Source organism: Vanacampus margaritifer, chromosome 4, assembly GCF_051991255.1.
Source record: "Vanacampus margaritifer isolate UIUO_Vmar chromosome 4, RoL_Vmar_1.0, whole genome shotgun sequence".
Classification (NCBI taxonomy): Eukaryota; Metazoa; Chordata; class Actinopteri; order Syngnathiformes; family Syngnathidae; genus Vanacampus; species Vanacampus margaritifer.
Genome location: NC_135435.1, coordinates 5714329 through 5729676, shown reverse-complemented (window position 1 = coordinate 5729676; position 15348 = coordinate 5714329). Strand labels below are relative to the sequence as shown.

Sequence of the window (15348 nt, the reverse complement as noted above, 5' to 3'; positions counted from 1 at the left end):
CTCTACCAGGAGGTAGTTTTCTTCGCAAATTTAAAGAAAATTGACATGTTACCACCCTGTCTGGAGCCAGGGACCTTTCGCCTGTGAAGCGAACGTGATAACCACTAGACTATGGAAACAGAATTTGAGCTTAAACTTGTTAGCACTGCTGAAGATCAGCCTAGCTGGCTGGCTTTTCCAGTTTTCAAAGACAGGTTGCCTTCTACACCCGACCAGGAGGTAGTTGTATAGCCCTTCTTTCCTCGTTAGTATAGTGGATAGTATCTCCCCCTGTCACGGGGAAGACCGGGGTTGAATTCCCCGACGGGGAGGTGTTATTTGTGAAAACAATCTTTTCGATGCTCAATTTTTATTACAAATACAAAGAAAATGGTCATGTTTTCACCCGGTCTCGAGCCAGGGACATTTCGCGTGTGAGGGAAACGTAATAACCACTACACTATGGAAACAGACTCTGAACTTCAACTTGTTAGCAATGCTCTAAATAAGCCTAGCTGGCTGGCTTTTCCAGTTTTCAAGGACAGGTTCCCCTCTACCCCCGACCAGTGAGTAGTAGTGTTGCCCTTCTTTCCTCGTTAGTATAGTGGATAGTATCTCCCCCTGTCACGGGGAATACCGGGGTTCGATTCCCCGACGGGGAGGTGGTATTTGTGAAAACAATATTTTCGATTCCCAGTTTTTATTGCAAATACAAAGAAAATGGTCATGTTTCCACCCGGTCTCGAGCCAGGGACCTGTTTCTTGAAAGGCAAACTTGATAACCACTAAGCTATGGAAACAGAATCTGAAGTTAAACTTGTTAACAATGCTCTAAATAGGCCTAGCTGGCTGGCTTTTCCAGTTTTCAAGGACAGGTTCCCTTCTACCCCCAACCAGGAGGTAGTAGTATAGCCCTTCTTTCCCAGTTAATATAGTAGATAGTATCTCCCCCTGTCACGGGGAAGACCGGGGTTGAATTCCCCGACGGGGAGGTGGTATTTGTGAAAACAATCTTTTCGATGCTCAGTTTTTATTACAAATACAAAGAAAATGGTCATGTTTCCACCCGGTGTCGAGCCAGGGACATTTCGCGTGTGAGGGAAACGTGATAACCACTACACTATGGAAACAGACTCTGAACTTCAACTTGTTAGCAATGCTCTAAATAAGCCTAGCTGGCTGGCTTTTCCAGTTTTCAAGGACAGGTTCCCCTCTACCCCCGACCAGTGAGTAGTAGTGTTGCCCTTCTTTCCTCGTTAGTATAGTGGATAGTATCTCCCCCTGTCACGGGGAAGACCGGGGTTCGATTCCCCGACGGGGAGGTGGTATTTGTGAAAACAATATTTTCGATGCCCAGTTTTTATTGCAAATACAAAGAAAATGGTCATGTTTCCACCCGGTCTCGAGCCAGGGACCTGTTTCTTGAAAGGCAAACTTGATAACCACTAAGCTATGGAAACAGAATCTGAAGTTAAACTTGTTAACAATGCTCTAAATAGGCCTAGCTGGCTGGCTTTTCCAGTTTTCAAGGACAGGTTCCCTTCTACCCCCAACCAGGAGGTAGTAGTATAGCCCTTCTTTCCCAGTTAGTATAGTAGATAGTATCTCCCCCTGTCACGGGGAAGACCGGGGTTGATTTCCCCGACGGGGAGGTGGTATTTGTGAAAACAATCTTTTCGATGCTCAGTTTTTATTACAAATACAAAGAAAATGGTCATGTTTCCACCCGGTCTCGAGCCAGGGACCTTTCGCGTGTGAGGCGAACGTGATAACCACTACACTATGGAAAGACGCGCTTAGCTTAAACATGTTAGCACTGCCGGAAATCAAACTAGCTGGCTGGCTTTTCCAGTTTTCGAGGACAGGTTCACCTCTACACCCGACCCATAGGTAGTTGTATAGCCCTTCTTTCCTAGTTAGTATAGTGGATAGTATCTCCCCCTGTCACGGGGAAGACCGGGGTTGAATTCCCCGAAGGGGAGGTTGTATTTGTGAAAACAATCTTTTCGATTCTCAGTTTTTATTACAAATACAAAGAAAATGGTTATGTTTCCACCCGGTCTCGAGCCAGGGACCTTTCGCGTGTGAGGCGAACGTGATAACCACTACACTATGGAAACAGATTCTGATCTTCAACTTGTTAGCAATGCTCTAAATAAGACTAGCTGGTTGGCTTTTCCAGTTTTCAAGGACAGGTTCCCCTCTACCCCCGACCAGGGAGTAGTAGTATAGCCCTTCTTTCCTCGTTAGTATAGTGGATAGTATCTTCCCCTGTCATGGGGAAGACGGGGGTTTGATTCCCAGACGGGGAGGTGGTGTTTGTGAAAACAATCTTTTGGATGATCAGATTTCATTGCAAATACAAAGAAAATGGTCATGTTTCCACCCGGTCTCGAGCCAGGGACCTTTCGCGTGTAAGGCGAACGTGATAACCACTACACTATGGAAACAGAATTTGAGCTTAAACTTGTTAGCACTGCTGAAAATCAGCCTAGCTGGCTGGCTTTTCCAGTTTTCAAAGACAGGTTGCCTTCTAAACCCGACCAGGAGGTAGTTGTATAGCCCTTCTTTCCTACTTAGTATAGTGGATAGTATCTTCTCCTATCACGGGGAAGACCGGGGTTGAATTCCCCGACGGGCAGGTGGTATTTGTGAAAACAAACTTTTTGATGCTCAGTTTTTATTACAAATACAAAGAAAAATGGTCATGTTTCCACCCAGTCTCGAGCCGGGGACCTTTCGCGTGTTAGGCAAACGTGATAACCACTACACTATGGAAATTGTTGACATTTAACTTTTTCAATTTATATTTTTACTGTTTTGGAATTTAGTTATAGGTATATAGATGTTATATAATTATGCGTAGTTAAATGAAAAACAATGTGATAATGATTTTGTGAAATACATTTGAAGCTCTTACTCCTCACCATATCTTGAGATAGGAATGTGTATGTTTTAGTAGTTGTCAAACTCTCTTGTCATTAGTCATTTGGTCGTAAAAACTGAAGGTCCAAGGTCAAAGCCTGTCTACATCATTTCTCCGAAGCTGGTGGAAAGCTGAGATGAACATGTCAGTATCTTGTGCCTGCTTATTCTCAACACTATCTCTCTGTCAAATATAAGAGGCGGAGAGAACCTTTTCTACTAGTATAAAGACACTGGGAGTTTTCATATTTTCTACACACTGGGGGCTTATCATGACTTTTCGTATGTAAGCGTTTTTCCTGTGTCTTAAGAGCTCTTAATAAATCCTTGCAAGGAAAACTTCTTCATGAGATCGCAATTCTGATTTATTTGAACACGTAAAAGATTACACTTAATAAAGTAATCAAATAATGCCTTCAAAACACACGCTTAACTTAAACTTGTTAGCACTGCCGGAAATCAAACTCGTTGGCTGGCTTTTCCAGTTTTTGAGGGCAGGTTCCTCTCTACCCCCGACTAGGAAGAAGAAGTATAGCCCTTCTTTTCTCGTTAGTATAGTGGATAGTATCTCCTCCTGTCACGGGGAAGACCGGGGTTCGAGTACCCGACGGGGAGGTGGTGTTTATGAAAACAATCAATTGGATGCTCAGTTTTCATTGCAAATTTGAAGAAAATTGCCATGTTTCCACCCGGTCTCGAGCCGGGGACCTTTTGCGTGTGAGGCGAACGTGATAACCACTACACTATGGAAGCAGACTCTGAACTTCAACTTGTTAGCAATGCTCTAAATAAGCCTAGCTGGCTGGCTTTTCCAGTTTTCAAGGACAGGTTCCCCTCTACCCCCGACCAGTGAGTAGTAGTATAGCCCTTCTTTCCTTGTTAGTATAGCGGATAGTATCTCCTACTGTCACGGGGAAGACCGGGGTTCGATTCCCCGACGAGGAGGTGGTGTTTGTGAAAACAATCTTTTCGATGCCCAGTTTTTTTTGCAAATACAAAGAAAATGGTCATGTTTCCACCCGGTCTCGAGCCAGGGACCTTTCGCGTGTGAGGGAAACGTGATAACCACTACACTATGGAAACAGACTCTGAACTTCACCTTGTTAGCAATATTCTAAATCAGCCTAGCTGGCTGGCTTTTCCAGTTTTCGGGGACAGGTTCCCCTCTACCCCCGACTAGGAGGTAGTTGTATAGGCCTTCTTTCCTAGTTAGTGTAGTGGATGGTATCTCCCCCTTTCACGGGGAAGACCGGGGTTGAATTCCCCGACGGGTAGGTGGTATTTGTGAAAACAATCTTTTCGATGCTCAGTTTTTATTACAAATACAAAGAAAATGGTCATGTTTCCACCCGGTCTCGAGCCAGGGAGCTTTCGCGTGTGAGGCGAACGTGATAACCACTACACTATGGAAACAAATTCTGAACTTCAACTTGTTAATAATGCTCTAAATAAGCCTAGCTGGCTTGATTTTCCAGTTTTCAAGGACAGGTTCCCCTCAACCCCCGACCAGGTAGTAGTAGTATAGCCCTTCTTTCCTCGTTAGTATAGTGGATAGTATCTCCCCCTGTCACGGGGAAGACGGGGGTTCGATTCCCCGACGGGGAGGTGGTGTTTGTGAAAGCAATCTTTTGGATGATCAGTTTTCATTGTAAATACAAAGAAAATGGTCATGTTTCCACCCGGTCTCGAGCCAGGGACCTTTCGCGTGTAAGGCGAACGTGATAACCACTACATTATGGAAACAGAATTTGAGCTTAAACTTGTTAGCACTGCTGAAAATCAGCCTAGCTGGCTGGCTTTTCCAGTTTTCAAAGACAGGTTGCCTTCTAAACCCGACCAGGAGGTAGTTGTATAGCCCTTCTTTCCTAGTTAGTATAGTGGATAGTATCTCCCCCTATCACGGGGAAGACCGGGGTTGAATTCCCCGACGGGCAGGTGGTATTTGTGAAAACAAACTTTTTGATGCTCAGTTTTTATTATAAATACAAAGAAAAAGGGTCATGTTTCCACCCGGTCTCGAGCCGGGGACCTTTCGCGTGTTAGGCAAACGTGATAACCACTACACTATGGAAACACACGCTTAACTTAAACTTGTTAGCACTGCCGGAAATCAAACTAGCTGGCTGGCTTTTCCAGTTTTCGAGGACAGGTTCCCCTCTACACCCGACCCATAGGTAGTTGTATAGCCCTTCTTTCCTAGTTAATATAGTGGATAGTATCTCCCCCTGTCACGGGGAAGACCGGGGTTGAATTCCCCGACGGGGAGGTGGTATTTGTGAAAACAATCTTTTCGATGCTCAGTTTTTATTACAAATTCAAAGAAAATGGTCATGTTTCCACCCGGTCTCGAGCCAGGGACCTTTCGCGTGTGAAGCGAACGTGATAACCACTACACTATGGAAACAGACTTTGAACTTCAACTTGTTAGCAATGCTCTAAATAAGCCTAGCTGGCTGGCTTTTCCAGTTTTCAAGGACAGGTTCCCCTCTACCCCCGACCAGTGAGTAGTAGTATAGCCCTTCTTTCCTTGTTAGTATAGCGGATAGTATCTCCCCCTGTCACGGGGAAGACCGGGGTTCGATTCCCCGACGGGCAGGTGGTGTTTGTGAAAACAATCTTTTCGATGCCCAGTTTTTATTGCAAATACAAAGAAAATGGTCATGTTTCCACCCGGTCTCGAGCCACGGACCTTTCGCGTGTGAGGGAAACGTGATAACCACTACACTATGGAAACAGACTCTGAACTTCACCTTGTTAGCAATATTCTAAATCAGCCTAGCTTTTCCAGTTTTCGAGGACAGGTTCCCCTCTACCCCCGACCAGGAGGTAGTTGTATAGGCCTTCTTTCCTAGTTAGTGTAGTGGATGGTATCTCCCCCTGTCACGGGGAAGACCGGGGTTGAATTCCCCGACGGGTAGGTGGTATTTGTGAAAACAATCTTTTCGATGCTCAGTTTTTATTACAAATACAAAGTAAATGGTCATGTTTCCACCCGGTCTCGAGCCAGGGAGCTTTCGCGTGTGAGGCGAACGTGATAACCACTACACTATGGAAACAAATTCTGAACTTCAAATTGTTAATAATGCTCTAAATAAGCCTAGCTGGCTCGATTTTCCAGTTTTCAAGGACAGGTTCCCCTCTACCCCCGACCAGTGAGTAGTAGTATAGCCCTTCTTTCCTTGTAAGTATAGCGAATAGTATCTCCCCCTGTCACGGGGAAGACCGGGGTTCGATTCCCCGACGGGGAGGTGGTGTTTGTGAAAACAATCTTTTCGATGCCCAGTTTTTATTGCAAATACAAAGAAAATGGTCATGTTTCCACCCGGTCTCGAGCCAAGGACCTTTCGCGTGTAAGGCGAACGTGATAACCACTACACTATGGAAACAGAATTTGAGCTTAAACTTGTTAGCACTGCTGAAGATCAGCCTAGCTGGCTGGCTTTTCCAGTTTTCAAAGACAGGTTGCCTTCTACACCCGACCAGGAGGTAGTTGTATAGCCCTTCTTTCCTAGTTAGTATAGTGGATAGTATCTCCCCCTGTCACGGGGAAGACCGGGGTTGAATTCCCCGACGGGCAGGTGGTATTTGTGAAAACAAACTTTTTGATGCTCAGTTTTTATTACAAATACAAAGAAAAATGGTCATGTTTCCACCCGGTCTCGAGCCAGGGACCTTTCGCGTGTTAGGCGAACGTGATAACCACTACACTATGGAAACACACGCTTAACTTAAACTTGTTAGCACTGCCGGAAATCAAACTAATGGCTCGCTTTTCCAGTTTTCAAGGACAGGTTCCCCTCTACCAGGAGGTAGTTTTCTTCGCAAATTTAAAGAAAATTGACATGTTACCACCCTGTCTGGAGCCAGGGACCTTTCGCCTGTGAAGCGAACGTGATAACCACTAGACTATGGAAACAGACTCTGAATTTGAACTTGTTAGCAATATTCTAAATCTGCCTAGCTGGCTGGCTTATCCAGTTTTCAAGGACAGGTTCCCCTCTACCCCCGATTAGGAGGTACTCGTATAGCCCTTCTTTCCTCATTAGTATAGTGGATAATATCTCCCCCTGTCACGGGGAAGACCGGGGTTCGAGTACCCGACGGGGAGGTGGTGTTTATGAAAACAATCAATTGGATGCTCAGTTTTCATTGCAAATTTGAAGAAAATTGCCATGTTTCCACCCAGTCTCGAGCCAGGGACCTTTTGCGTGTGAGGCGAACGTGATAACCACTACACTATGGAAGCAGACTCTGAACTTCAACTTGTTAGCAATGCTCTAAATAAGCCTAGCTGAATGGCCTTTCCGGTTTTCATGGACAGGTTACCCTCTACACTCGACCAGGAGGTAGTTGTATAGGCCTTCTTTCCTAGTTAGTGTAGTGGATAGTATCTCCCCCTGTCACGGGGAAGACCGGGGTTGAATTCCCCGACGGGGAGGTGGTATTTGTGAAAACAATATTTTCGATGCTCAGTTTTTATTACAAATACAAAGAAAATGGTCATGTTTCCACCCGGTCTCGAGCCAGGGACCTTTCGCGTGTGAGGCGAACGTGATAACCACTACACTATGGAAACAAATTCTGAACTTCAACTTGTTAATAATGCTCTAAATAAGCCTAGCTGGCTTGATTTTCCAGTTTTCAAGGACAGGTTCCCCTCTACCCCCGACCAGGTAGTAGTAGTATAGCCCTTCTTTCCTCGTTAGTATAGTGGATAGTATCTCCCCCTGTCACGGGGAAGACGGGGGTTTGATTCCCCGACTGGGAGGTGGTGTTTGTGAAAGCAATCTTTTGGATGATCAGTTTTCATTGTAAATACAAAGAAAATGGTCATGTTTCCACCCGGTCTCGAGCCAGGGACCTTTCGCGTGTAAGGCGAACGTGATAACCACTACATTATGGAAACAGAATTTGAGCTTAAACTTGTTAGCACTGCTGAAAATCAGCCTAGCTGGCTGGCTTTTCCAGTTTTCAAAGACAGGTTGCCTTCTAAACCCGACCAGGAGGTAGTTGTATAGCCCTTCTTTCCTAGTTAGTATAGTGGATAGTATCTCCCCCTATCACGGGGAAGACCGGGGTTGAATTCCCCGACGGGCAGGTGGTATTTGTGAAAACAAACTTTTCGATGCCCAGTTTTTATTGCAAATACAAAGAAAATGGTCATGTTTCCACCCGGTCTCGAGCCAGGGACCTTTCGCGTGTGAGGGAAACGTGATAACCACTACACTATGGAAACAGACTCTGAACTTCACCTTGTTAGCAATATTCTAAATCAGCCTAGCTGGCTGGCTTTTCCAGTTTTCGAGGACAGGTTCCCCTCTACCCCCGACTAGGAGGTAGTTGTATAGGACTTCTTTCCTAGTTAGTGTAGTGGATGGTATCTCCCCCTTTCACGGGGAAGACCGGGGTTGAATTCCCCGACGGGTAGGTGGTATTTGTGAAAACAATCTTTTCGATGCTCAGTTTTTATTACAAATACAAAGAAAATGGTCATGTTTCCACCCGGTCTCGAGCCAGGGAGCTTTCGCGTGTGAGGCAAACGTGATAACCACTACACTATGGAAACAAATTCTGAACTTCAACTTGTTAATAATGCTCTAAATAAGCCTAGCTGGCTCGAATTGCCAGTTTTCAAGGACAGGTTCCCATCTACCCCCGACGAGGGAGTAGTAGTATAGCCCTTCTTTCCTCGTTAGTATAGTGGATAGTATCCCCCACTGTCATGGGGAAGACGGAGGTTCGATTCCCCGACGGAGAGGTTGTGTTTGTGAAAACAATCTTTTGGATGATCAGTTTTCATTGCAAATACAAAGAAAATGGTCATGTTTCCACCCGGTCTCGAGCCAGGGACCTTTCGCGTGTAAGGCGAACGTGATAACCACTACACTATGGAAACAGAATTTGAGCTTAAACTTGTTAGCACTGCTGAAGGTCAGCCTAGCTGGCTGGCTTTTCCAGTTTTCAAAGACAGGTTGCCTTCTACACCCGACCAGGAGGTAGTTGTATAGCCCTTCTTTCCTCGTTAGTATAGTGGATAGTATCTCCCCCTGTCACGGGGAAGACCGGGGTTGAATTCCCCGACGGGGAGGTGTTATTTGTGAAAACAATCTTTTCGATGCTCAATTTTTATTACAAATACAAAGAAAACGGTCATGTTTTCACCCGGTCTCGAGCCAGGGACATTTCGCGTGTGAGGGAAACGTGATAACCACTACACTATGGAAACAGACTCTGAACTTCAACTTGTTAGCAATGCTCTAAATAAGCCTAGCTGGCTGGCTTTTCCAGTTTTCAAGGACAGGTTCCCCTCTACCCCCGACCAGTGAGTAGTAGTGTTGCCCTTCTTTCCTCGTTAGTATAGTGGATAGTATCTCCCCCTGTCACGGGGAATACCGGGGTTCGATTCCCCGACGGGGAGGTGGTATTTGTGAAAACAATATTTTCGATTCCCAGTTTTTATTGCAAATACAAAGAAAATGGTCATGTTTCCACCCGGTCTCGAGCCAGGGACCTGTTTCTTGAAAGGCAAACTTGATAACCACTAAGCTATGGAAACAGAATCTGAAGTTAAACTTGTTAACAATGCTCTAAATAGGCCTAGCTGGCTGGCTTTTCCAGTTTTCAAGGACAGGTTCCCTTCTACCCCCAACCAGGAGGTAGTAGTATAGCCCTTCTTTCCCAGTTAATATAGTAGATAGTATCTCCCCCTGTCACGGGGAAGACCGGGGTTGAATTCCCCGACGGGGAGGTGGTATTTGTGAAAACAATCTTTTCGATGCTCAGTTTTTATTACAAATACAAAGAAAATGGTCATGTTTCCACCCGGTGTCGAGCCAGGGACATTTCGCGTGTGAGGGAAACGTGATAACCACTACACTATGGAAACAGACTCTGAACTTCAACTTGTTAGCAATGCTCTAAATAAGCCTAGCTGGCTGGCTTTTCCAGTTTTCAAGGACAGGTTCCCCTCTACCCCCGACCAGTGAGTAGTAGTGTTGCCCTTCTTTCCTCGTTAGTATAGTGGATAGTATCTCCCCCTGTCACGGGGAAGACCGGGGTTCGATTCCCCGACGGGGAGGTGGTATTTGTGAAAACAATATTTTCGATGCCCAGTTTTTATTGCAAATACAAAGAAAATGGTCATGTTTCCACCCGGTCTCGAGCCAGGGACCTGTTTCTTGAAAGGCAAACTTGATAACCACTAAGCTATGGAAACAGAATCTGAAGTTAAACTTGTTAACAATGCTCTAAATAGGCCTAGCTGGCTGGCTTTTCCAGTTTTCAAGGACAGGTTCCCTTCTACCCCCAACCAGGAGGTAGTAGTATAGCCCTTCTTTCCCAGTTAGTATAGTAGATAGTATCTCCCCCTGTCACGGGGAAGACCGGGGTTGATTTCCCCGACGGGGAGGTGGTATTTGTGAAAACAATCTTTTTGATGCTCAGTTTTTATTACAAATACAAAGAAAAATGGTCATGTTTCCACCCGGTCTCGAGCCAGGGACCTTTCGCGTGTAAGGTGAATGTGATAACCACTACACTATGGAAACAGAATTTGAGCTTAATCTTGTTAGCACTGCTGAAAATCAGCCTAGCTGGCTGGCTTTTCCAGTTTTCAAAGACAGGTTGCCTTCTACACCCGACCAGGAGGTAGTTGTATAGCCCTTCTTTCCTAGTTAGTATAGTGGATAGTATCTCCCCCTGTCACGGGGAAGACCGCGGTTGAATTCCCCGACGGGCAGGTGGTATTTCTGAAAACAAACTTTTTGATGCTCAGTTTTTATTACAAATACAAAGAAAAATGGTCATGTTTCCACCCGGTCTCAAGCCGGGGACCTTTCGCGTGTTAGGCGAACGTGATAACCACTACACTATGGAAACACACGCTTAACTTAAACTTGTTAGCACTGCCGGAAATCAAACTAGCTGGCTGGCTTTTCCAGTTTTCGAGGACAGGTTCCCCTCTTCACCCGACCCATAGGTAGTTGTATAGCCCTTCTTTCCTAGTTAATATAGTGGATAGTATCTCCCCCTGTCACGGGGAAGACCGGGGTTGAATTCCCCGACGGGGAGGTGGTATTTGTGAAAACAATCTTTTCGATGCTCAGTTTTTATTACAAATTCAAAGAAAATGGTCATGTTTCCACCCGGTCTCGAGCCAGGGACCTTTCGCGTGTGAAGCGAACGTGATAACCACTACACTATGGAAACAGACTTTGAACTTCAACTTGTTAGCAATGCTCTAAATAAGCCTAGCTTGCTGGCTTTTCCAGTTTTCAAGGACAGGTTCCCCTCTACCCCCGACCAGTGAGTAGTAGTATAGCCCTTCTTTCCTTGTAAGTATAGCGAATAGTATCTCCCCCTGTCACGGGGAAGACCGGGGTTCGATTCCCCGACGGGGAGGTGGTGTTTGTGAAAACAATCTTTTCGATGCCCAGTTTTTATTGCAAATACAAAGAGAATGGTCATGTTTCCACCCGGTCTCGAGCCACGGACCTTTCGCGTGTGAGGGAAACGTGATAACCACTACACTATGGAAACAGACTCTGAACTTCACCTTGTTAGCAATATTCTAAATCAGCCTAGCTGGCTGGCTTTTCCAGTTTTCGAGGACAGGTTCCCCTCTACCCCCGACCAGGAGGTAGTTGTATAGGCCTTCTTTCCTAGTTAGTGTAGTGGATGGTATCTCCCCCTGTCACGGGGAAGACCGGGGTTGAATTCCCCGACAGGTAGGTGGTATTTGTGAAAACAATCTTTTCGATGCTCAGTTTTTATTACAAATACAAAGAAAATGGTCATGTTTCCACCCGGTCTCGAGCCAGGGAGCTTTCGCGTGTTAGGCGAACGTGATAACCACTACACTATGGAAACACACGCTTAACTTAAACTTGTTAGCACTGCCGGAAATCAAACTAATGGCTCGCTTTTCCAGTTTTCAAGGACAGGTTCCCCTCTACCAGGAGGTAGTTTTCTTCGCAAATTTAAAGAAAATTGACATGTTACCACCCTGTCTGGAGCCAGGGACCTTTCGCCTGTGAAGCGAACGTGATAACCACTAGACTATGGAAACAGACTCTGAATTTGAACTTGTTAGCAATATTCTAAATCTGCCTAGCTGGCTGGCTTATCCAGTTTTCAAGGACAGGTTCCCCTCTACCCCCGATTAGGAGGTACTCGTATAGCCCTTCTTTCCTCATTAGTATAGTGGATAATATCTCCCCCTGTCACGGGGAAGACCGGGGTTCGAGTACCCGACGGGGAGGTGGTGTTTATGAAAACAATCAATTGGATGCTCAGTTTTCATTGCAAATTTGAAGAAAATTGCCATGTTTCCACCCAGTCTCGAGCCAGGGACCTTTTGCGTGTGAGGCGAACGTGATAACCACTACACTATGGAAGCAGACTCTGAACTTCAACTTGTTAGCAATGCTCTAAATAAGCCTAGCTGTATGGCCTTTCCGGTTTTCATGGACAGGTTACCCTCTACACTCGACCAGGAGGTAGTTGTATAGGCCTTCTTTCCTAGTTAGTGTAGTGGATAGTATCTCCCCCTGTCACGGGGAAGACCGGGGTTGAATTCCCCGACGGGGAGGTGGTATTTGTGAAAACAATATTTTCGATGCTCAGTTTTTATTACAAATACAAAGAAAATGGTCATGTTTCCACCCGGTCTCGAGCCAGGGACCTTTCGCGTGTGAGGCGAACGTGATAACCACTACACTATGGAAACAAATTCTGAACTTCAACTTGTTAATAATGCTCTAAATAAGCCTAGCTGGCTTGATTTTCCAGTTTTCAAGGACAGGCTCCCCTCAACCCCCGACCAGGTAGTAGTAGTATAGCCCTTCTTTCCTCGTTAGTATAGTGGATAGTATCTCCCCCTGTCACGGGGAAGACGGGGGTTCGATTCCCCGACGGGGAGGTGGTGTTTGTGAAAGCAATCTTTTGGATGATCAGTTTTCATTGTAAATACAAAGAAAATGGTCATGTTTCCACCCGGTCTCGAGCCAGGGACCTTTCGCGTGTAAGGCGAACGTGATAACCACTACATTATGGAAACAGAATTTGAGCTTAAACTTGTTAGCACTGCTGAAAATCAGCCTAGCTGGCTGGCTTTTCCAGTTTTCAAAGACAGGTTGCCTTCTACACCTGACCAGGAGGTAGTTGTATAGCCCTTCTTTCCTAGTTAGTATAGTGGATAGTATCTCCCCCTGTCACGGGGAAGACCGGGGTTGAATTCCCCGACGGGCAGGTGGTATTTGTGAAAACAAACTTTTTGATGCTCAGTTTTTATTATAAATACAAAGAAAAAGGGTCATGTTTCCACCCGGTCTCGAGCCGGGGACCTTTCGCGTGTTAGGCGAACGTGATAACCACTACACTATGGAAACACACACTTAACTTAAACTTGTTAGCACTGCCGGAAATCAAACTAGCTGGCTGGCTTTTCCAGTTTTCGAGGACAGGTTCCCCTCTACACCCGACCCATAGGTAGTTGTATAGCCCTTCTTTCCTAGTTAGTATAGTGGATAGTATCTCCCTCTGTCACGGGGAAGACCGGGGTTGAATTCCCCGACGGGCAGGTGGTATTTGTGAAAACAAACTTTTTGTTGCTCAGTTTTTATTACAAATACAAAGAAAAATGGTCATGTTTCCACCCGGTCTCGAGCCAGGGACCTTTCGCGTGTTAGGCGAACGTGATGACCACTACACTATGGAAACACACGCTTAACTTAAACTTGTTAGCACTGCCGGAAATCAAACTAATGGCTCGCTTTTCCAGTTTTCAAGGACAGGTTCCCCTCTACCAGGAGGTAGTTTTCTTCGCAAATTTAAAGAAAATTGACATGTTACCACCCTGTCTGGAGCCAGGGAACTTTCGCCTGTGAAGCGAACGTGATAACCACTAGACTATGGAAACAGACTCTGATTTTGAACTTGTTAGCAATATTCTAAATCTGCCTAGCTGGCTGGCTTATCCAGTTTTCAAGGACAGGTTCCCCTCTACCCCCGATTAGGAGGTACTCGTATAGCCCTTCTTTCCTCATTAGTATAGTGGATAATATCTCCCCCTGTCACGGGGAAGACCGGGGTTCGAGTACCCGACGGGGAGGTGTTGTTTATGAAAACAATCAATTGGATGCTCAGTTTTCATTGCAAATTTGAAGAAAATTGCCATGTTTCCACCCGGTCTCGAGCCGGGGACCTTTTGCGTGTGAGGCGAACGTGATAACCACTACACTATGGAAGCAGACTCTGAACTTCAACTTGTTAGCAATGCTCTAAATAAGCCTAGCTGAATGGCCTTTCCGGTTTTCATGGACAGGTTAACCTCAACACCCGACCAGGAGGTAGTTGCATAGGCCTTCTTTCCTAGTTAGTGTAGTGGATAGTATCTCCCCCTGTCACGGGGAAGACCGGGGTTGAATTCCCCGACGGGGAGGTGGTATTTGTGAAAACAATATTTTCGATGCTCAGTTTTTATTACAAATACAAAGAAAATGGTCATGTTTCCACCCGGTCTCGAGCCAGGGACCTTTTGCGTGTGAGGCGAACGTGATAACCACTACACTATGGAAACAAATTCTGAACTTCAACTTGTTAATAATGCTCTAAATAAGCCTAGCTAGCTCGATTTTCCAGTTTTCAAGGACAGGTTCCCCTCTACCCCCGACCAGGGAGTAGTAGTATAGCCCTTCTTTCCTCATTAGTATAGTGGATAGTATCCCTCCCTGTCACGGGGAAGACGGGGGTTCGATTCCCCGATGGGGAGGTGGTGTTTGTGAAAACAATCTTTTGGATGATCAGTTTTCATTGCAAATACAAAGAAAATGGTCATGTTTCCACCCAGTCTCGAGCCAGGGACCTTTCGCGTGTAAGGTGAATGTGATAACCACTACACTATGGAAACAGAATTTGAGCTTAAACTTGTTAGCACTGCTGAAAATCAGCCTAGCTGGCTGGCTTTTCCAGTTTTCAAAGACAGGTTGCCTTCTACACCCGACCAGGAGGTAGTTGTATAGCCCTTCTTTCCTAGTTAGTATAGTGGATAGTATCTCCCCCTGTCACGGGGAAGACCGCGGTTGAATTCCCCGACGGGCAGGTGGTATTTCTGAAAACAAACTTTTTGATGCTCAGTTTTTATTACAAATACAAAGAAAAATGGTCATGTTTCCACCCGGTCTCAAGCCGGGGACCTTTCGCGTGTTAGGCGAACGTGATAACCACTACACTATGGAAACACACGCTTAACTTAAACTTGTTAGCACTGCCGGAAATCAAACTAGCTGGCTGGCTTTTCCAGTTTTCGAGGACAGGTTCCCCTCTTCACCCGACCCATAGGTAGTTGTATAGCCCTTCTTTCCTTGTTAGTATAGTGGATAGTATCTCCCCCTGTCACGGGGAAGACCGGGGTTGAATTCCCCGACGGGGAGGTGGTATTTGTGA

General features: G+C 45.7%; 25 non-coding genes across 25 annotated transcripts; 2 read left to right on the top strand and 23 right to left on the bottom strand.

Annotated features, from left to right (window-relative positions):
* The first annotated feature begins 1229 nt into the window (after nucleotides 1-1229).
* On the top strand, nucleotides 1230-1301 carry trnad-guc (transfer RNA aspartic acid (anticodon GUC)). The gene has a single exon. It is a non-coding gene; the product is annotated as a tRNA-Asp (tRNA).
* A 725-nt stretch (nucleotides 1302-2026) lies between these two features.
* trnav-cac (transfer RNA valine (anticodon CAC)) lies at nucleotides 2027-2099 on the bottom strand. Its single transcript has one exon. It is a non-coding gene; the product is annotated as a tRNA-Val (tRNA).
* A 257-nt stretch (nucleotides 2100-2356) lies between these two features.
* Nucleotides 2357-2429, bottom strand: trnav-uac (transfer RNA valine (anticodon UAC)). Its single transcript has one exon. It is a non-coding gene; the product is annotated as a tRNA-Val (tRNA).
* Nucleotides 2430-3584: 1155 nt separating this feature from the next.
* On the bottom strand, nucleotides 3585-3657 carry trnav-cac (transfer RNA valine (anticodon CAC)). Its single transcript has one exon. It is a non-coding gene; the product is annotated as a tRNA-Val (tRNA).
* Nucleotides 3658-4244: 587 nt separating this feature from the next.
* trnav-cac (transfer RNA valine (anticodon CAC)) lies at nucleotides 4245-4317 on the bottom strand. Its single transcript has one exon. It is a non-coding gene; the product is annotated as a tRNA-Val (tRNA).
* A 257-nt stretch (nucleotides 4318-4574) lies between these two features.
* Nucleotides 4575-4647, bottom strand: trnav-uac (transfer RNA valine (anticodon UAC)). The gene has a single exon. It is a non-coding gene; the product is annotated as a tRNA-Val (tRNA).
* A 258-nt stretch (nucleotides 4648-4905) lies between these two features.
* Nucleotides 4906-4978, bottom strand: trnav-aac (transfer RNA valine (anticodon AAC)). Its single transcript has one exon. It is a non-coding gene; the product is annotated as a tRNA-Val (tRNA).
* A 257-nt stretch (nucleotides 4979-5235) lies between these two features.
* Nucleotides 5236-5308, bottom strand: trnav-cac (transfer RNA valine (anticodon CAC)). The gene has a single exon. It is a non-coding gene; the product is annotated as a tRNA-Val (tRNA).
* A 579-nt stretch (nucleotides 5309-5887) lies between these two features.
* Nucleotides 5888-5960, bottom strand: trnav-cac (transfer RNA valine (anticodon CAC)). Its single transcript has one exon. It is a non-coding gene; the product is annotated as a tRNA-Val (tRNA).
* Nucleotides 5961-6217: 257 nt separating this feature from the next.
* Nucleotides 6218-6290, bottom strand: trnav-uac (transfer RNA valine (anticodon UAC)). The gene has a single exon. It is a non-coding gene; the product is annotated as a tRNA-Val (tRNA).
* Nucleotides 6291-6548: 258 nt separating this feature from the next.
* On the bottom strand, nucleotides 6549-6621 carry trnav-aac (transfer RNA valine (anticodon AAC)). The gene has a single exon. It is a non-coding gene; the product is annotated as a tRNA-Val (tRNA).
* Nucleotides 6622-7407: 786 nt separating this feature from the next.
* On the bottom strand, nucleotides 7408-7480 carry trnav-cac (transfer RNA valine (anticodon CAC)). The gene has a single exon. It is a non-coding gene; the product is annotated as a tRNA-Val (tRNA).
* A 257-nt stretch (nucleotides 7481-7737) lies between these two features.
* trnav-uac (transfer RNA valine (anticodon UAC)) lies at nucleotides 7738-7810 on the bottom strand. Its single transcript has one exon. It is a non-coding gene; the product is annotated as a tRNA-Val (tRNA).
* A 917-nt stretch (nucleotides 7811-8727) lies between these two features.
* On the bottom strand, nucleotides 8728-8800 carry trnav-uac (transfer RNA valine (anticodon UAC)). The gene has a single exon. It is a non-coding gene; the product is annotated as a tRNA-Val (tRNA).
* Nucleotides 8801-9910: 1110 nt separating this feature from the next.
* On the top strand, nucleotides 9911-9982 carry trnad-guc (transfer RNA aspartic acid (anticodon GUC)). Its single transcript has one exon. It is a non-coding gene; the product is annotated as a tRNA-Asp (tRNA).
* A 396-nt stretch (nucleotides 9983-10378) lies between these two features.
* trnav-uac (transfer RNA valine (anticodon UAC)) lies at nucleotides 10379-10451 on the bottom strand. The gene has a single exon. It is a non-coding gene; the product is annotated as a tRNA-Val (tRNA).
* Nucleotides 10452-10709: 258 nt separating this feature from the next.
* trnav-aac (transfer RNA valine (anticodon AAC)) lies at nucleotides 10710-10782 on the bottom strand. The gene has a single exon. It is a non-coding gene; the product is annotated as a tRNA-Val (tRNA).
* A 257-nt stretch (nucleotides 10783-11039) lies between these two features.
* On the bottom strand, nucleotides 11040-11112 carry trnav-cac (transfer RNA valine (anticodon CAC)). The gene has a single exon. It is a non-coding gene; the product is annotated as a tRNA-Val (tRNA).
* Nucleotides 11113-11699: 587 nt separating this feature from the next.
* Nucleotides 11700-11772, bottom strand: trnav-aac (transfer RNA valine (anticodon AAC)). The gene has a single exon. It is a non-coding gene; the product is annotated as a tRNA-Val (tRNA).
* Nucleotides 11773-12558: 786 nt separating this feature from the next.
* trnav-cac (transfer RNA valine (anticodon CAC)) lies at nucleotides 12559-12631 on the bottom strand. The gene has a single exon. It is a non-coding gene; the product is annotated as a tRNA-Val (tRNA).
* A 257-nt stretch (nucleotides 12632-12888) lies between these two features.
* Nucleotides 12889-12961, bottom strand: trnav-uac (transfer RNA valine (anticodon UAC)). Its single transcript has one exon. It is a non-coding gene; the product is annotated as a tRNA-Val (tRNA).
* A 258-nt stretch (nucleotides 12962-13219) lies between these two features.
* Nucleotides 13220-13292, bottom strand: trnav-aac (transfer RNA valine (anticodon AAC)). The gene has a single exon. It is a non-coding gene; the product is annotated as a tRNA-Val (tRNA).
* A 258-nt stretch (nucleotides 13293-13550) lies between these two features.
* Nucleotides 13551-13623, bottom strand: trnav-aac (transfer RNA valine (anticodon AAC)). The gene has a single exon. It is a non-coding gene; the product is annotated as a tRNA-Val (tRNA).
* A 786-nt stretch (nucleotides 13624-14409) lies between these two features.
* On the bottom strand, nucleotides 14410-14482 carry trnav-cac (transfer RNA valine (anticodon CAC)). The gene has a single exon. It is a non-coding gene; the product is annotated as a tRNA-Val (tRNA).
* Nucleotides 14483-15070: 588 nt separating this feature from the next.
* On the bottom strand, nucleotides 15071-15143 carry trnav-aac (transfer RNA valine (anticodon AAC)). Its single transcript has one exon. It is a non-coding gene; the product is annotated as a tRNA-Val (tRNA).
* Between the last annotated feature and the right edge of the window lie 205 nt (nucleotides 15144-15348).